Below are 18,855 nucleotides of genomic sequence, written 5' to 3' on the forward strand. Positions count from 1 at the left end.
GTGAGTCTTGATGATAAGGTTGAGAAACTGAAATCCCAAACACTGTTTTGTTGCTTGTTTTATTATGACCTCAGATTAAATTGGGAAATATCAGCCCTTTGGCACAGTTGTCCCACTACATTCAAATAAAAGTGCAATGGTGGCCTTGGGGTCTTTCAAGGAGAAAAAAAGTCTCTTATGCATTGGGGCAAAATAATCATCTTAATGGCTTTTTTTACTGATTTCTCCTGACCCCCAGGCCAAGGACACGAAGTAATCATTTACAGCTGAGGAGCATTAAACTAGACTTGAGGAGATGGATCTCATTCAAGTATAAATTATAAATAAAATCTAAAGCTTGTCACATTTGCCTATTTATGTGCATTAGTCTTCTAAACTAGTTTTATTCTGAAATAAATTGTGATAATACTTAATAAAAAATAGCTGTTAATGTTTCTACGTACTAGTGCCCAATAGATGAAGGAGGATTCCAACCTGAGATTTTTTTGCCTTGGGATTTGAATAATAAATTTTTATAACATTTTTTTAATTGTCCCAAATCCAGGCTTCATGTCTGTTTTTGTCAATATAATGGTGATATTTCCAGGAATTTGGAGAATCCAGCAATGTATTTTCTGTGTGTGTAGTACTGGAGTTGTTAAAAAAGAAAAAAGATACATGTTCACTTCACATTTCTCCTTTGAGATAGGAGCCAGCATTGAGAGCAGGACCACTGAGGTTGGACTTGGCTGTAGCTCTGGCCTATGGTCCTTTTAGCTTTTTTGTTTAATAGCTCTGCTATTCATGCTTTAAAGATCATAGAAATGGTGTGTAGGGATTGGGGGAGGGTAGTATAAGAGAATTTAGAGGAACGTTTGTCTAGCTTAACTGTAGGGTATCAATATTTTTTCCTTCCTGTCTTCCCTACAAAATAGTAACAATCCTGCCATACCCAAAGCATATTTAAAGCTAATAATGGCCAATTTGGAATCTGCAATCGTAGGTTATTTATGATTAGACCTCAGTTTGCAAGTGAAACCTTGATTAATTGAACTCTTAACATGTTGAAAAGTCTTAACATAGCCTTTGGGTATAAATCCAAGAATTTTGGAGACTTTCCAGTAGTGGCCGCATCATTGAAACAGTTTCATATCTATATTAGGGGAGAATGGCACTTCATTTGGATGGAGGTACATCATAGTCCCTGCATGAGACCCTACAATATGTTAGGAACTTTCTAAATAGTGCTATGTGCTCAGAGATAGTCTGACACATTCCTGTAGGGAAAGATCAAGGAAGCATAAATTGCTTTATTTTGTTGTGTGTAGGAAACTAAGTGGTGGATTTGAAACATCTACGTTTTTTTTTTTTTCTTATGAGATTTTATTCATGAGAGACACAGAGGCAGCTCTCCCTGCAGAGGGAGAAGCAGACTCCATGCAGGGAGCCCGATGCAGGACTCAATTGTGGGACTCCAGGATCACGCCCTGGGCTGAAGGTGGCACTAAACCGCTGAGCCACCTGGGCTGCCCACATCTACAGTTTTAAAGTGGTGGCTGAAACTGGGGGTGGAAGGTGGCTAGACTGAGTCTTCTCCCAAATGTGAAATTAATATCAATAAAATATTCTTCTGTTCTCTATAGTACAACTTAAAGCAGCTGCAGTCCTACTGGTTAATTCTAGCTCTCCTTAAGAGACTAAATGTCTAAAAATAGGGTACTGCTAGGTCTGTGTAGATATTTTAAGAAACTTCACAACAGGCCTCTTAGGAAAACGGTACTCAAATGACAAACATTGAACGTCTCATCATGATAGATCTGCTTTAAAAACTTGAAAACCGAAAAATTTGTAGAGTTCATCATAATCTGATCATGCTATTCAACCTCAATTTTTTAGTCTTTTATTTATGACTGTCAACCCCCAAGTATTTCAGAACTTGAAAGTTACCGAAACATCAAGGCTCGGCATGCTAACTTTTTGGAAGACCTCTGTGCCTGGCCTGTATCATTACCATAGTTACTTCCATAGTTACTCAGTTTATAAGAATGTCTAACCATCATCCTGGACAAGCAAGCCTATGTGTCTTTTGGATATAGAAAACAAATTGAAGGTGGATAGATTTAGCTGTTAATGATCCCATGATGCCAGAAACTGAGTTGATAATGATTATTTTTTTCCATATTTAAGCGCATTCTGTCAAATTTCTTAAAGCCCAAGCTTAACCAGTCAAGTGTTCCAATTCCAGACGTTAGAACCTATCAGTATTTTAAGGAAGATGCTTGAGATTTTTTTTTTTCATGCCTGAGATTTTTTGTCACTGGATGTTGGTTTGGGCCAGTCACTCTTCTGATTTATGTTTGAGTCAAGGCTTTTGCAGAATGAATGGGGTCCAGACAAAGGTTATAGCATGTACGAAGGCATCAAGTCATGAGAACTTCAAAGACCACTTGCACCCACAAGTGAGGGACTGTAGAAAGAATAGGCTCCCGTGTGCTGTAGTGATTGTGCATACTACTGAAGTCTGTGGGAATGGGGAACACTATTTGGCAAAAGAAAGGTGTGTGAGACTACATTTTGAGTCAAGGCTATTTCTAAAACTACAGTCTGGAAAACAAGTTTGTGGATCTGCTCAGCAGATGAATCCCAAAGCAAGGTGATTAAGGATAAAGTTAACCTATTTTTTAACAGGTTCTCTACATTAATGACTGGTTTAGTTTGGAAGCAGGTACTATTGGGCAGTGTGGGTGGCTCAGTGGTGTAGCACCACCTTCGGCCCAGGGCATGATCCCGGAGTCCCACTTTGGGCTCCCTGCATGGAGCCTGCCTGTGTCTCTGCCTCTGTTTCTCATGAATAAAAATAAAGTCTTAAAAAGAAAAACAACCAGGTACTATTTCAGTATTTTATATCAAGACGAGAAAAATAATTTAGGATTTTGTGTATTTTTTAAAAATGCCATTTGCACTTGTAAATCATGGCATGTACAAAATCAAATCCCAGAAAAATTTGTTAAACTTAAGAATATTTTAAGACATAGGTGATAACTTCGTGAGGAAGTTCGTGAGGAAACCTCTCAAAATGGATGCAGAGAACTCAACTAGGAAAATTATATGTAAACTCAGACTCAGATGAACCTTAATATAAATTTAACTGTATAAAAATTTACTAGATAGCTGCAAGTAAAAAGTAACCTATATGCCTATATAAAGTGGGCAAAGATTTTGAACAGGCATTTTTGTGGAAGAGGAAATACATGACTAGGAAATATATGACTAGTAAATACATGAGAGGTTTAACCAGGAAAATGCAAACAGGACCACAGCACCATTTTCCCCCCAATTAGTATAATTTGGAAGTCTGGTCATACCAAATTTTTGAGATGTAGTTTGAGACCGGAGTTTTGTTTGTTTGTTTTTGAGACGGGAGTTTAATTAGTATATCCTTTTGGAAGGGATGGGAGTTTAGAAAATAATTTGGCATTATCTCGTAAAGTTGACATACACATCCTTATAGTTCAGCAATTCTCTCCTGGGTGTATCTCCTAGAACACTTTGGTATGTACATTGGGAAATTCACAGCTGCACTATTTGAATAAGCCAAACAATGAAAATCCAAGTCTCCATTGAACAAAGTTATTTTACCCAATGATACAATCTTCATTAGTGAAAAATCAACAAGGGGCACCTGGGTGGCTCAGTGGTTTAGCATCTGCCTTCTGCTCAAGTCGTGAGCCTGGGATCCTGGGATCGAGTTCTGCATCAGGCTTCTCAGTGAGCCTGTTTCTCCCTCTGCCTATGTCTGCCTCTTTCTCATTAATAAATAAAGTTTTAAAAAATCAATTATGGCCGAGTTGTTAACATTTTAATAACTAGTTAGCATACAGTATGGTATCCTTATAAAGCTCAAAAATGAGCAGATCCTTTGCTTAGGCATACATATATGTGATGAAACTTTACCATAGATAAGAGTGAGACAGTTTAGAATAGAGGTTACTAATGGAGAAGCAGGGAGACAGGCTAGGGCAGGACCTTGGTAAATGTAAGATATTAGGTAATGTTAGCATGGGAATGGTGTGGTGAGTTCACAAATACTCATTAGAAAGCAATCTGTTGAAGAACGGATAAAACAAGGATTATGTTAATCCAGCTCTGGGCACTAGAGGTCACAAAGGAACTAAAGGGAAACGATGGGCCAGTAAATTCAGGAGTCAAAGGGTTGATGGCAATGAGATTAGCAGAGAAAATATGAAAAATAGTCACCAAGTTTGTTTAATTGAAATAGCACAGAAGATGGTCAATTGCTGTCCTGTTCATTACACATTAAAATTGTCCTACCGTCCTTTCCATTTGATTCTCGAGTTGCTGGGAGCAAGAACTGGAGATTTGGTTAGAGGAAGGACAGCTGGGAAGGCTTCATCAGGAAACACTGAAAAAAGTGAAAAGTACAGCTCTCCAGAATGAAAGGCCGGAAAGCCTGTAAGAAGTTTTAGTAGCACATGGCCTATCCTTGTGGGGCCTGAAGAATTTTTTATCCTACAAGCCAAACCACTTCAGCGAATTCAGACTATCTGAAGGTTCCGCACTTTTTAACCTCACTTTTTAACCTTTAGTGGAAATGCGCTGCATTCAGTCCTGGATCCCTGAGACATCCATCACACCTCATGTATAGCCAAGTCTTAAGATTTTCATTATTTGTTTCTTACATTCCTCTGGGATTATTCAGGAATATAACTGAATTTAATCTAATTTTTCTGTAAGAAAAATCTGACCATGAGAGTTTAAAAGTACAGAATTTATAATCCTTAAATAGTACTAGGTAAAATATAATATGGTTGTTATTTTTTTTCTTTCCCAGGATTTGCAAGGGAGCTGTCCAGAAAGTAATTTTTAGAGACCTTATTTCATTCTTAGAGAACTTTGTAAGGGGTCAAAGTTGAAAAGCCAAAAAATTTGGAAATGAAAAAATTTGGAGAAAGCTTTGGCGTGCTAGGCATTCCTCTGCATCATCACCTGACTGCTCAGTGAAGGAGGGGAGGGTGTTCCAATGGGGCCACTTCACAGAATATTCTGAAATCTAATCTGTGACACAGTGACACTACCTCGGCTCATCAGACATTCTCCAGTCAAAAGATTGTGTCTAGCTGGCTTTGCTGACTACAGAGGGGAGAAGTAACTGTTAGAAATGGCCTGCTCTCTCCAGGTTTGTGGAGGCAAAGGTGGACGGACATGTTTCTAGTGAGCAAGGGGCAGGACCAGAAACTTCTAAAAAGGGATGCCTGGATGGAATCCTCATGCTGGAGTCTGAGGGACAGTCCAGCAGCAGCTGTCAGATAACTGGTGAGTGGCCTCCAAAGGATCAGTGAGTGACTGAGAAAGTAGGCTTTAATATCTGTCCTGGGCAGAGAACAATGGCCAGTTCCCTTCCAGTCAAGTCAGGCCTTTCTGGTCCCCACAGAATACAACTCGGGTGGAACCATGCACCAGCCGCTGCAGGAGGAAGAGGCCGTGGAGAAGGAAGCTGACCACAGGCCCCCAGCCACCGGACCACAGGGAGGAGATGTTGCACCGGAAGGGCACCTAGGTTTCCATCCTCGCTTGTCAACAAGCTCAGCTCTCGGTGGAAAGTGACAATGGCCAGTCTGTAAATGATAAACCGAAGGATTAGTACACTGAGAACTGAGTGGAAGAGCCCTCTGAAAGAAACCGTAACACAAATGCGTCTGATATGAAGAGGATGAAAGAAAGAATGGAAGCCAAAATGAAAAAAAATAGGACACTGAAAAAAAACAAAAACAAAATGACACCAGGTAATTGAATAATATGGCAGGTAGTCCAATTTAGAACTGAAATCCAGCTCTATAAACTAAGACATATTCCTACTCCCTACTTGTTGGTTGATTGGCTTGTTTTTCAAAGAACCCTAACCATTAGGAATTATATATATTCAAAGAATGAAATCTTTTCATTCTCTTGCCAAGAAACAAATTCATATTTTAAGATCTTAATATAGTCTGTGCATCTTATTTTAAGTAACTTGATTGGATCATATAATGGATTGAGAGTGGCTCCTCTTCAAAGGAAGTTATTTTCAAAATTGTGGAATTTTAGGTGATTAGCAGTTAAAGGCTTTCTTTGGTTGTGTATTCTAAACTATCATAGGAAATATTAATATTCTTTTTTTATTTAAAAACATTTTAGACCTACAGAAAAGTTGCAGAAATAGTACAAAGAAGTGTACGTACCCCTTTACCCAGATTTTCCACATCAAAACCTATTACTGTTTATATACAAGTATCTTTTCCTGAATCATTTGAGAGTAAATTGTAGATATGAGGCCTCTTTACTTCTATATACTTCAGTGTTTATTTCTTTAAAACAAGGTAGTTTCATATAAAACCATATAATTATCAAAACCAGAAAGTTTACACTGATGTGATACTAGTATCTAATCTACAGACCAGGAACGCCTGGGTGGCTCAGTGGTTGAGCATCTGCCTTCGGCCCAGGGCATGATCCTGGAGACCAGGATCGAATCCCACATCAGGCTCCTGCAGGGAGCCTGCTTCTCCCTCTGCCTGTGTCCCTGCCTCTCTCTCTGTCTCTCATGAGTAAGTAAATAAAATCTTAAAAAAAAAAAAAAATCTACAGACCTTATTCAAACCTGGGATTGTCCTATTGGTGTCCTTCGTGGCTGAAGAAAGAAAACTTCCCCTGGGTCTAAGGTCCAGTCTAGGATCTTTAGCTGCATATAATTGCTTATGTCTCCTTATCTCCATTAATATGGAACAATTCCTCAGTTTTGTCTTTCATGACCAATTAATTTATAGAATGTCCTGTTGTTTTGTCCTGTTTTGTTTTATCCTGATGTTTCCCCGACCAGTTTCAGGTTATGCACTTTTCCCAGGAATGCTACTGAAGTGATGTCCTTAGAGCATTGCAAAATGAGGCACATGATATCTCTTTGTTCCATTATTGATGCTACTAAAGAAAAATAGCTTCTCAAGAAAATAGAGGACACATTATCTATTCAACATTTTCATTGGCTTAAGATTATACACGTAAAACTGCTAGACCACCGCACTCCCCTTGTTAACAGCAGACCACTTGTGCCAGCAGGAACTCCTGATGGCAAAAACTGCCCTCAGCTAGAGCCTGCATGTAGGAGAGGATCCCACGATGAAGTGCACCCTGCCCCCGCAGGGGAGGCATTCTGCAGACCCTCCAGCCAGGTCCTGTCTCTAGTCCAGACTGCAATCAAAGCTTCTAGAGGCAGCAACTATGTCCTTTTTGATCCTGTTTTGTTGATCATTCTGCTCTCAGCACTCGGCATAGAACCTGGCACAGAATAGACACTTAGTGTAAATAAACCACAACCCCCCCCTGTGTGCTAACAGAAAAGATTTCCCTTTTTAAAAAATTTGTAAATATGGGACGCCTGGGTGGCTCAGCGGTTGAGCATCTGCCTTTGGCTAAAGGCGTGATCCCGGGATCTGGGATGGAGTCTTGCATCGGGTTCCCTGCAGGCAGCCTGCTTCTCCCTCTGCCTGTGACTCTACCTTCCTCTCTGTGTCTCTTATGAATAAATAAATAAAATATTTTAAAAAAATAAAAATAAATATTTGTAAATAGCTAACATAGGACTTAGAATAGGTGCTAACAAAATGTTGAGTTGGACAGAGTGAATCTCATGTGGTAATCTGCTCCCAAGGCCCTATTTCCAGAATAATTTTGTATTTTAACAGCTATTTGGTTCTTAATATTTAAAAATGTTTTTTAGGGATATTGAAGGGATAGCCCTTCAAGTTATTTTTTTTTTCCTTCAAGTTATTAATTTGGAAGGGACTTTAAAGATAAATGCACTTGGCTTCTAGTCCATGGTCAGTTTTATTGTAAATGTCCATCTTCTAGTTGGTGGGGCCTGTTCTTGTTCACCGGGGGGCATGGAATTGTGGCCTCGTCTGCTCCCTGATGTCCACGAGGAGCTGTTTTGCTCATTTAACCTACAACCATCATGCGGTATCTACCTTCACATGCTTGCAATAGTTCTGATGCTTGTTTGTGTCTCAGGATTCTGTTGCGACTTAGTCTTCTTTGAGAATGTAGAGCTCATCTCTAAGTATGACCTGATCAGCCTGGGACTAGAGCCACTTTTACCTGGTGAAATGCACTGATGCAAATGAAACTTCTAGGGCCGGTGTCTGTGTGCATAAAAGAGAGAGACCGAGACGGAGACAGAGGAAAGGAGATACTAGACCCAGTGGAAGTTTGCCAGCTCTGATTTGGAAAAAACAGTTTCAGGTGGGGGGAGAAGCAATCCCCAGCTGTTCCCACACTGACAATGAGTCTTCGAATCTTAAGAAATAAAAACTCCGGAAAGGGGGCTCCTGAACTTGGCTGCCCATTAGAATCCCCCAGCAGCACTGGAGCGCTATGACATGTTAGCGTCTGGGGTAGGACCCTGGTGTCAGTCTTTTAAGCTCCCATGTGTTTAAATTACAAGTGAATAAAACAGCCTTTGAAAAGAATCTAGTACGTGGTGTTCAGCGTTCCTCCGAGGCCACTGGGGCAATCAGGCCTCAGTCCCACCTTCCACGGCTGGCTTCTGAGTTTGCACAAGTGACGACTCTCTTGCTTGTGAGCCCAGTTTCCTCATCTGTTAAAAGGATTCTAACAGGGTAGCCCCAGTGGCTCAGCGGTTTAGCGCTGCCTGCAGCCCAGGGTGTGATCCTGGGGACCTGGGATAGAGTCCCTCATCGGGGTCCCTGCTTGGAGCCTGCTTCTCCCTCTGCCTGTCCCTCTCTCTCTCTCTCTCTCTCTCTCTCTCTCATGAATAAATAAATAAAATCCTTAAAAAAAAAAAAAAAAGGATTCTAACAATGGGCTTTGGGATCAGACATCCTTCCAGAAGCGGAACGGGATTTGTAAGAAGCTGGGATCCCCAGACAGGACTGGGGGTTCTCAAGCAACTAATGGCTTTTGCTCTCACTGCTTTGGGCCTCTTGTCCTTCAGGTGTACAAGCTGGAGACAGAAACACAGGGAGAAAAAAGTCATTGCTTATTCATATCATCTTTCTAGAACTTCAGATTCAATGTTTTCCATGTCAAAGACTCTTGGCCTGGAAGAAAGAAAAACTCCACTGTGGGTTTATCCAGCAAAGTCCAGAGGAACTATTATTAGATTTTCATGATAAAAATGGAACAAGGTAAAAGTACCAAAGGCTCTTCTCCCCTTCTCACATTTAACATATCTGCTTTGTGGGGAAGTGATGGGACACCTTTCACACAGGCACAATTTTACAGAATTAGCAATCCCACGAATCAAATTCCTTCTAAGACATCACAACAGACTTTAAATATTCAAGATTACCTTATGTGCCTGTGTTTGCTCCTTTAACACCAGTATTATGGTAATCCTTTACGTTTGTGTGGCACTTGGACATTTTAAACCAGTTTTACAATTGGGAACTTCTCACTACGACCTTGTGAGGTTAATGCAGCTGATAAATTCTTCATCTTGACAGAGAAAATTGTTTAGATTAATTAATTGGCTTGCTCCACATCAGACATCCCAGCTGGCCAAATGGAGCCGGAGCCTGAATTTGCAAAGGGAGAGCAGGCCTGGTGAAGGGGAAAGCATGAACAGACAGGGAGGAGAAGATGGAAAGCATGTCTGGAGAAATCAAGGTTTCAGCATGGAAGCAGAGGGCAAGCAATGGGCATGGAGAAGCAGACTGAGAAGGGACCCCAGAAGACACGAAGTGACCCCAGAAAATGCAGAGGGCATTGGATGTTCCCCTGGAGAGTCACAAATATCCTCCAGCACCAGGGAGCTGGTTCTGGAGCATCAGGGGAGAAAGAGCTGTTTATTTCAGGCACTGGGGCCCTGAGGCGTGAGCTGCTTTTGCTGCCCTCTGCTTCCATCCATGAACTGAAGAGCCTGAGGCTGCTGGTGCCCCCAGATTTATATGCACTGTGACAGAGAACTCCTAAAATTAGACAATCCTTCAGGACACGAAGGAATGCTTAATGCACCCCTAACGATGGGATTTCAGGCAGTGGTGGGGGAGATAGTTTGTGACTGCTCTAGCATCTCACAAGGCATGCCACTGATTTTCTACCGCTCTTGTTGTTGTGAGGGGTCTTGGAGAGGAGAGGCCTCTGGTTGACCTGAGAGCTGGACCCCAATCATCAGAGGCTCCTCACTCCCTCCTGTGTCCTTGCAGTGTGGGCTCCTCTTGCCTTCCCCACTCCCAGAGGCTGCTCCAAGGACACAGCCTTAAGATAGTGCTGTGATGTGGAGAACCCTTACAGGTCTATGTGACTGAGCCCAGTTAAGGCCATTGTATACATTTTTAAGATTTGGCTGGCCGGGGACGCCTGGGTGGCTCAGCGGTTGAGCGTCTGCCTTTGGCTCAGGGAGTGATCCTGGGGTCCTGGGATGGAGTCCCACGTCGGGCTTCCTGCATGGAGCCCGTTTCTCCCTCTGCCTCCCTCTCTCTGTGTCTCTCATGAATAAATAAAATCTTAAAAAAAAAAAAAAAAAAAAGATTTAGCTGGCCAGTGTGGAGCTCTACTCATTTTTTTTTTTTAAGATTTTATTTATTTATTCATGAGAGACACACAGAAAGAGAGGCAGAGACACAGGCAGAGGGAGAAGCAGGCTCCATGCAGGGAGCCCGACGTGGGGCTCGATCCCAGGACCCCAGGATCACGCCATGAGCTGAAGGCAGAAGCTCAACCGCTGAGCCACCCAGGCGTCCCAATATCTACACCTCTTGCAGCCACCCAAGACAAGCCTTGTAGGTAAGTTCCCCTGCTTATTAGAGCTGCTGCCCACCAATCTGGCATAGCTGGGCTCTGTCTTCTGTGTCTCTCTACCATTCATTTGTGTGCTGGGGCCAGTTTCACATTACATTGAGGAAGCTCTCTTTGCTCTTTAGTTGTGGGTCCCAACGTGACATACATTTTGTTAGGTTGGGGAAAGCATATCCAGTTTGGTTTCCCCTCATTGATTTATTTACAAGGAACATCCACAGATTAATCTCTTGTCTTAATCTAAGGCTCCAGTGACTTTTACCTACAGAAGTCAAGACTTAGTTACAGCTCCTTTTTTTTTTTAGTTACCGCTCCTTAAATGAGCAATCAGTATGCAGTTTATCTTTGGTCTTTGTCATACCCTCGCTTCTAATTTCCTTCACACTCCCTTGGGGATCCTCAGAAGAGAATTACTTCCTTTATCTTCTATTGCTTTAGATTAACTATAGAACTCCACGAAGCAAGCGACGCCCCCCTGCCCTCAGCAAGCGACGCCCCCCTGCCCTCGCTCCACAAAATACATTCTTTGGCCACAGAGGAAGATAACTGGAAGCCTCCGGGCCTGAAACCTTTCATGTCTTAACTCATATCTCTTCGCTTGCCCAAAGCAGCAGCCACTTCTTGGTTGTGCAGGCAGCTCTAGATCTGGTTTCCAGCCTCCTCATACCATGCATTGTACAGATCGTGGAATGTAAACCCAAGGGTAGGAAGAAGACTCTCGAAAGTACCTGGAAACTTCCAAGAGCTTCCTTCCCCAGAATGTACTACCTAAGTACATTCAGAGAATATTCACATCAATGCCGTAAGTGTTCCAAGGGATCTTCAACCCCTTCATCTTACAAATGAGGGAACAGAACCAAAGAATGGGAGTGACTGGCTCACAGCCATGCAGCTGGTGGGCAGAGTGCAAGGTGAGTCAAGGATTTCCTGAGGACTAGACTAGAGTACCAGGTACATCCCTGCTCCCCCTGGACCTGTGCTGTCTTTGCAGAGCCTTCCAGCTCACATACGAACCCTGGATGTCTCAAGCTGCCTTTATTTGTTGGCCATATTCTGTTACTTCTAAGGAGAGAGTCACTGCCCTGTTTAAGTATGGTAGCAGCCACCACCACGTGTAACTATTAAGAACTTGTAGCTAGTCCAAACTGAGATGTACTATATTTTTGAAGGCTGGGAAAAGAATATAAAATATTTCATTGATGATGTTTTAATCTTGGTGTCATGTAGAAACGATCATCTTTGAGGTATATCGAGTTGGATAACATACACTTTTAAAATTAATTTTACTTTTTTAAAAAAATATTTTATTTATTCATGAAAGATACACAGAGAGAGGCAGAGACACAGGCAGAAGGAGAAGCAGGCTCCCTGTGGGGAGCCTGATGCAAGACTCGATCCCAGAACCCCAGGATCACGACCTGAGCCAAAGGCAGACGTTCAACCACTGAGCCACCCAGGCTTAAAATTAATTATGACTTTCAACTTTAATTTTAACTTTTTAATGTGACTGCTAGAAAATTCTAAATTACACATGTAGCTTACATTCTGTTTCTATTAGTGCTATTTTAAAAGATAACAACCACAAATCTTAGACAAATATAAAATGAAGATGGATTGAGAATTTTTGAAGACTCATTCATTAATGAAGGAACCAATAAGGACCAGTACAAAGGACATATGAAAAGCTAAGCTATTTGTAGGCAAATTAACAATAAAATATCAAGATACATTTGCTTGGTTAGATATAAAACTAGTTAATGTTTCACAGGCCATAAATCTAAGGGGTTTTCTGTTCTAGTTAACAGAAATTACCTGCATCTCTACTGGACAAAAATATACAAATTAGCAAGTGACCTCACTCTAAGCCTGGAACTGCTGATCAATTGGAAAAAAAAATGAGATGCACCACAGTGTACTGGACCGATGTTTCCAATAGAGATATGATGCAAACCACATTATAGCTTTACATTTTCTAGTTGCTGCATTTTAAAAAAGAAATTGAAAGAAATAGGTGAAATTAATTTTAGTAATGTATCTTATTCCACCCAGAATATTCAAAATATTATCACTTCAACGTGTAATCAACGTAAGTTATCATATAGGTTACAATTTTTTTTTTCCATACTAAGTCTTTGAAATCCAATGTAGATTTTTCACCAACAGCACATCTCAATTCAGACCATCCACATTTTGGAGCTCAACTGCCACAGCTGGCTAATGGCGATGGTACTGGACAGCACCATTCTGGACAATCCTTGGAGGGTCTTTGCCTGCTCTGATACTGAAAGGATTGAAAGGCAGCCATCCACCTCAGCTGCCTTATTTCCAAGTGTTGGATGTTTTTATGACTGTACCCAGATCTTCCTATGAATTAGGTGGGCTCTGAGGATGTTAGGAATGGGAAGTCCATGGAGTGGATCCGCATGTGGGCTGTGGAACCAGAGCATTGGGACAGAATCCTCACCGGGTATATGGGATGATTGAAGAAGATGATGTCCCTGGCAGCTCGCCACGGTGGCTGGGACATAGGAAACGCTCTGCAAGTGCCAGTTGCCACTCCCCTCGCCCCCCCCCCCCCCCCCTCGCACAGCTGCAGATAGGCTGGCTCCCCCGAGGAGGCAGACAGGAGCTCCGATGAGTCATCTGTGCGAACAACCAGGGCCAGAGGCTGAGAAGCTTTGTCAGAAACTTCCCACGCTTGGGTTACTGACTCACGCAGAACTCGCTGTGGCCTCCAATGGGGCCCCGACACTCAGCTCCCTCCTTCTCTTAATTCTCAGAAAGCCTGAGAAAGGGAAGAGCAGCTTCTAAACATCCTCAGCCAGACCAAGTCCCCTGGACACAGGAAGCAACCGGACGGGTTTCATAATAAAGGCAGGCCTGACCTTCGGGCATTTCTGACACGCAGCTGTGCACAGCCACTGCTTGTTCTGATTGGCTGGTGCCCTGGTGCTTGTCAGGTACGTAGTTAGTTCAGGTAGTGCCTCGGGAGGAAGGCGGAAGGCGGCCCTCGCTGAGCCCTCCGGAGCCGAGCAGCCCCAGCTTTCCACCTGCAGGCTTCCCCGTGTGCTGCTTCCTGCTAGGTAAGCCTCCTTCCGTCCATCTCTCCCTTGTCCCTTCCCTACCGGATCAAACAACTCCACCCACTCCTGGGTGACTTGCCTGGCCCATAGCCCTTGGAAGAGGGACTAGAGGTGGGTCACCTGAGCCCCAAATAGCTAACTACCGGCTGGCTAGTGACTTTGGTGCCCTGAATTGAAGAATTCGGCTGGATCAATCAGATCGCTCTTTCCTTCTAGCATTTGAACTAATTCTGTCAATTGTGGCTAGGTACTGACCAAACAAAGACAAAGCAAAACAAAACAAAAACATGGAACTAGAAGTTTATCTGGATTCTAGGCTTGAAGCCTATGGCAGCCGTATTGGGACTATTTACAAGCTGATGAACAAGCAGAAGAAGCTGATCTACAGGGAAAAAGGAAGAGACACAGAGGGAATGAGAAATGAGAGTGAGAGAGAGAGAGAGAGAGAGAGGAGGGGAGAAGAGGAGGGGAAGAGGGGGTTGGGGAGGTACCGGGCTTCTAGTCTTTTCAGGGTCTTGTTCTAATTCAACAACCCAGGGCTGCATAACTCATTTCCTGAGCTTGGGTTCCGTGAGATTCCTCAATTAACACTGCAAAAGCTTCTTTTTCACTTTAACTAGTTTGAGGAGACTCTACTGCTTGAAGCCACAAGAGCCTTGGCTGGAATCTATCCTTTGAGACTCAGACCGAATGAGTGCCCCAGGCTCTGCACAAGCGCAACACCAACGTGGCCCCCAGCTGTCATGGCATGTGCTGCTCTCCCTCTCCCAGTTCCAGGCTCTCCAAGGAGGGGCTTATCCTAGTTTCTCTGTATCCTCAGCACCCAGCACAGAGCTCACTGAAGATCTGTTGCCTCATTCATGATTGTTTACCAAGAGAATTAAATGGGCCTGCGTTTTCAAGCTCCCGTAAAAATTCCTTACCTTTGCATACTCTCTATAGTTTATAAAACATGCTCATCCCCAGGCTTCTAGCTTATAGATGACCCTATCGGCTTAACTGTGTGTTTCTTAGAACGATGCAAATGTGACATTGGTTGCTGGTGAAGATGTTTGGGGCTGCCCCTCGCTTGACAGAGGTGGGCAGCGGAGAAATTCAGTGACTTGCCTGACACTGCCCAGTTGGTCACATAACTAGGACTGTAAGTCAGGTCCCCTGACCCTGAATCGGAGTATTCCTGTATCCTTGCATTTACCTCCACCTTTATGAAATAAGTTGTGTGATCCCCAAAATACTAAGGCAATCCTCGAAGAAAGCTTTTAGTGCCACCCTTGAGAGCCCTCATCTCACTCTATAGGGACGGATCAGCAAATCTAGTGCAAGGTTTTAAAGGACATTGGCTCTCAGCTCTTGTTTCCCTGGTGCTCTCCTGGGTCCATGACCCCTCACAAAACCATGAGCTTCAGGCCTCAGAACTCTGTGGTGTCCCCATTCCCTGAACTCCCCCTCAACTCCCCAAGCTCATTGCCAAAGCATTCCCAGTGACTCCCACCTACCTCAACCTTCCTCAGCACCACGGAGAATGCTGAATGCAACAGAAGCAAACTTCATTCCTTCCCTGCTCCTATTAGCCGCTTCCCACCCCCCCTCCAAAGTATTAACATGTGGGATGTCTTTTCTTCAAAGTGTTTTCCTCTAATCAACACGCTCCTAACGAGAAAACAGTTCTCTGCAGAATCCTAAGAGGAATCTCCAAATTTTAAGTGTTCACATTTAGTGGAGACAGAATATATATACATATGGCCAATATTCTGGGTATATACCAATAATTAATATGATAAAAATCATTTTAGCATTTTGCTCAAAGAAAATGGCTTATTCTCATATTCTGCACTCTCATATTCTGCACCAGCCTCTTGACAGGCCAGCATGTGTCATTTTTGACAAATGTAAAGTGTTTCTGGAAGCCCTGTGTGAGCGGGGAAGAAAAGATCCCCAAACTATGATTAGTACTTTTTTATGCTCCACAAAAGCAACTACATTTACTCTTTCTATTGATGTGAAATTCGCATAACATAAAATTAATCATTTTTAAGTGAATAGTTTGGTGTTTATTTATTTTTTTAAAAAAGATTTTATTTATTTATGAGAAACACAGAGAGAGAGGCAGAGACACAGGCAGAGGGAGGAGCAGGCTCCTTGCAGGGAGCCTGATGTGGGACTCGATCCCGGGGCTCCAGGATCACAGCCTGGGCTGAAGGCAGCGCTAAACCACTGCGCCACCGGGGCTGGCCCTAGTTTGGTGTTTAAAGCAAACAATTCAACGGCACTTAGGATATTTATAATGATATGTAACTGCTACCTCTATGTAGTTCCACATTGTTATCACCCCAAAAGGAAATCCCAGACCCATCAAGCAGTTTTCTCCATTCCTCTCCCCCTCCAGCCCCTGGCGGCCACCAACCTGCTTTTCATCTTTGTGGATTTGCCTAAGGAATCGGCATGTCCACAGAATCATAGATGATGTGACCATTTGAGTCTGGCTTCTTTCACTTACCAATGGGATTTTCAAGGTTCATCCATGTGTAGTATGTATCAGTGCTTCACTCCATAGGCTAAATACTATTCCTTTGTGTGGATATTCAGAGCCTGCCCAAGATCAGGGGACACAGAACCCACCTACCTATGGGAGGAGTGTCAAAGAGTTTGTGGCCATCCATAATTCACCAAAATAAGTAAAATAAAATCATTTTTTCCTCTTCACTTTTTTCTTGGAGGGGGGATGGTGATCAGAAATAATTGAATTAGCACAATCTCAGTGTGACTAAGTAGGTCTCTGCTGTACAGCTACTCATGGCTTCTGTGCACAGAGAGGCCTCCTCTAAGCCAAGCACCTGCATGATTTCTCATAACCACAATGCCTTGAAGTGCAGATTCTGTTATACCCATTTCACAGGAGAGACCCAGAGAGATTCGGGAACTTGTCCAGTGGCCAGGTACTGCCAAGTCCCTGACCGCCACCTCATCATGCTATTTCTACAGCTGCATTCTCTTCTTGGCTCCTATCTTAGTCCACCTGGGTTGCTATGGTGAAATACCATCTGGCAGGTAGCTTATAAACAGCAGAAATTTATTTCTCATGGTTCTGGAAGCTGGAAGTCCTAGATCAGGGTGCCAGCATGATCAGGTGGGGGCCCTCTTCCAGGTTGTATACTTCTCCATTGAGCTTTACTTGGTGGAAGGGGCAAGAGAGCTCTGAGGGTCTCTTTTGCACCAATCCCACTCATGAGCGCTCCACACTCATACCCTATGGACCTCCACATACCATCACATTGGGCATGAGGGTGCAACATGTGAATCTGGGGGTGAAGAAGGGGGAGACACAAACATTTAGACTCAAGCGACTCCTTGTCTTTCCACTTGCATCATTTTGAGTAGTGCTCCACCTGGATTACAAACCTCACCGAGTCCTCCTCAAGTAACAGTCCAAAGCTCTCAGCCTGACCTCATTGCCTGCTCCTTCCCACCTTGAGCTGTGCAGCACAGCCACACTGAACTGCTTCTGGTTGATAGAATGTTCAGGGCTCCTTGGCACGTACTGTCCTTTGGCGGGAGGTCCTCCTTGTTTTTCTACTTGGAGAACACCTATTTATTCTCCAAGTCTCAGCTTCTTTGTGAAAGCTTCCTGATGCTCCCATGTAGGCCCATATCTGTGGGTCCCAGAGTGGCCGTGGAGTCTCTGTGACAGCCTCGCCGGCAGGTGGAGACCCTGCCTTCCCATCTTTGCCTCCCCAATACCAGCACTGCACTGCCCCTTGGCTTCCAATGCCTGCTCCCCCAGTGAAGCTGTACCCCATCCCCTGCCAGCCCCAAGGCACTTATCGAGATAAGGAGGGAGGTCTTGGGACCCAGGGCCGGGTGAAGCAATTCTGAAAGGCGGAGCATCTGAAGGGTAGTTGTGCAAGGGCTTGGCCGGGCAGGGAGAGGCTAGAGTGTTCCAGTTCTCTTTTGTAGAGATGCCAGTTGTACATAATTTTCTCCCTTTCCTGGTAAATGGGGAAAACTCTCCAGAACTCTGTTAATCATTCTCCAGTCCATTCCTTTCCTCGGCCTCTATCTCTCCCATACTTGTCCCACCTTCTCATTTTTCTCTCCCTGGGCAGCAGAAGGGGGGCTGCTTCTAGAAGCTGGGAGAGGCACAACAAAGAGAAGTTGTAGAGGGAGAAAGAAAATCTCAGGGTTTTCTTTTTTTTTAATCATTGGGGGATGTTTTTGTTCTTTTGAATTCTGCCCCTTACACACAAGTACACTGATGCCATGCCCCAGTGTTTCCCTCACTTCCAGTGTTTTTCCCCTTTCTTGGGAAATTTTCCTGGGATGGGGCCATGGTTAAATGCTAGAGTTTCCCATGCTTTAGCCATTGAGTCAATGCCAGAGAGAGCGGGTGTGTCTACACAAAAACAAGTGAGCAGTAGCTGGGAAAAGAGTAGCAGAGGAACAGGAAGACAAAATTTGTTTCAGAAAAGCCTTCGGTGGAGATCTCCTGGCCAGGATCCCTAACCTCGGGTTCCCCAGTGCTGCAGCTGTGTCTGTCTATTTGGGTGGTCAACACGACTGTAGGAAATCCTTCTCCTCAGACTTGTCATTGACCAGGTAAAAACTTTGGAACTTATGAAAAACATTATCAAACATCTATGACTTTCATTAATTCATTGATCCTTCTAGTTAGTCAACAAATATCAGTTGGGTATCTTTCACACTCTAGGCAATGTGCTGGACCTGCCCCTTGGGAAAACATATCACTAGGTATCACACATACTTCCTGCTTGATTTCTGCCTGCCTGTCCTAATTCTTAGTGCTGAAGAGCTTAGAGATACCAAGTTCAGTGCACATGTTTTATAGATGAGGGAAGGAAGTTACGGAGAGGTTATGTGATTTGCTCAAAGTCACTCAGATGATTATCAGTGGGAGCTGGGATCAGTACACAAGTCCTTTGAGGGCTAGCTCTGTACTCTGGTGGTGACCTCAGGGGCTGAGAAA

At 43.5% G+C, this 18,855-nt stretch overlaps 1 long non-coding RNA gene across 1 annotated transcript; it reads left to right on the forward strand.

Annotated features, from left to right (window-relative positions):
• The first annotated feature begins 13,735 nt into the window (after positions 1-13,735).
• LOC112917136 (uncharacterized) lies at positions 13,736-15,911 on the forward strand. The gene is made up of 2 exons (XR_003234416.2): positions 13,736-13,874; positions 14,495-15,911. It is a non-coding gene; the product is annotated as an uncharacterized lncRNA (long non-coding RNA).
• The last annotated feature ends 2,944 nt before the right edge of the window (positions 15,912-18,855 follow it).

This window comes from Vulpes vulpes, chromosome 13 (genome assembly GCF_048418805.1).
Source record: "Vulpes vulpes isolate BD-2025 chromosome 13, VulVul3, whole genome shotgun sequence".
Lineage (NCBI taxonomy): Eukaryota > Metazoa > Chordata > Mammalia > Carnivora > Canidae > Vulpes > Vulpes vulpes.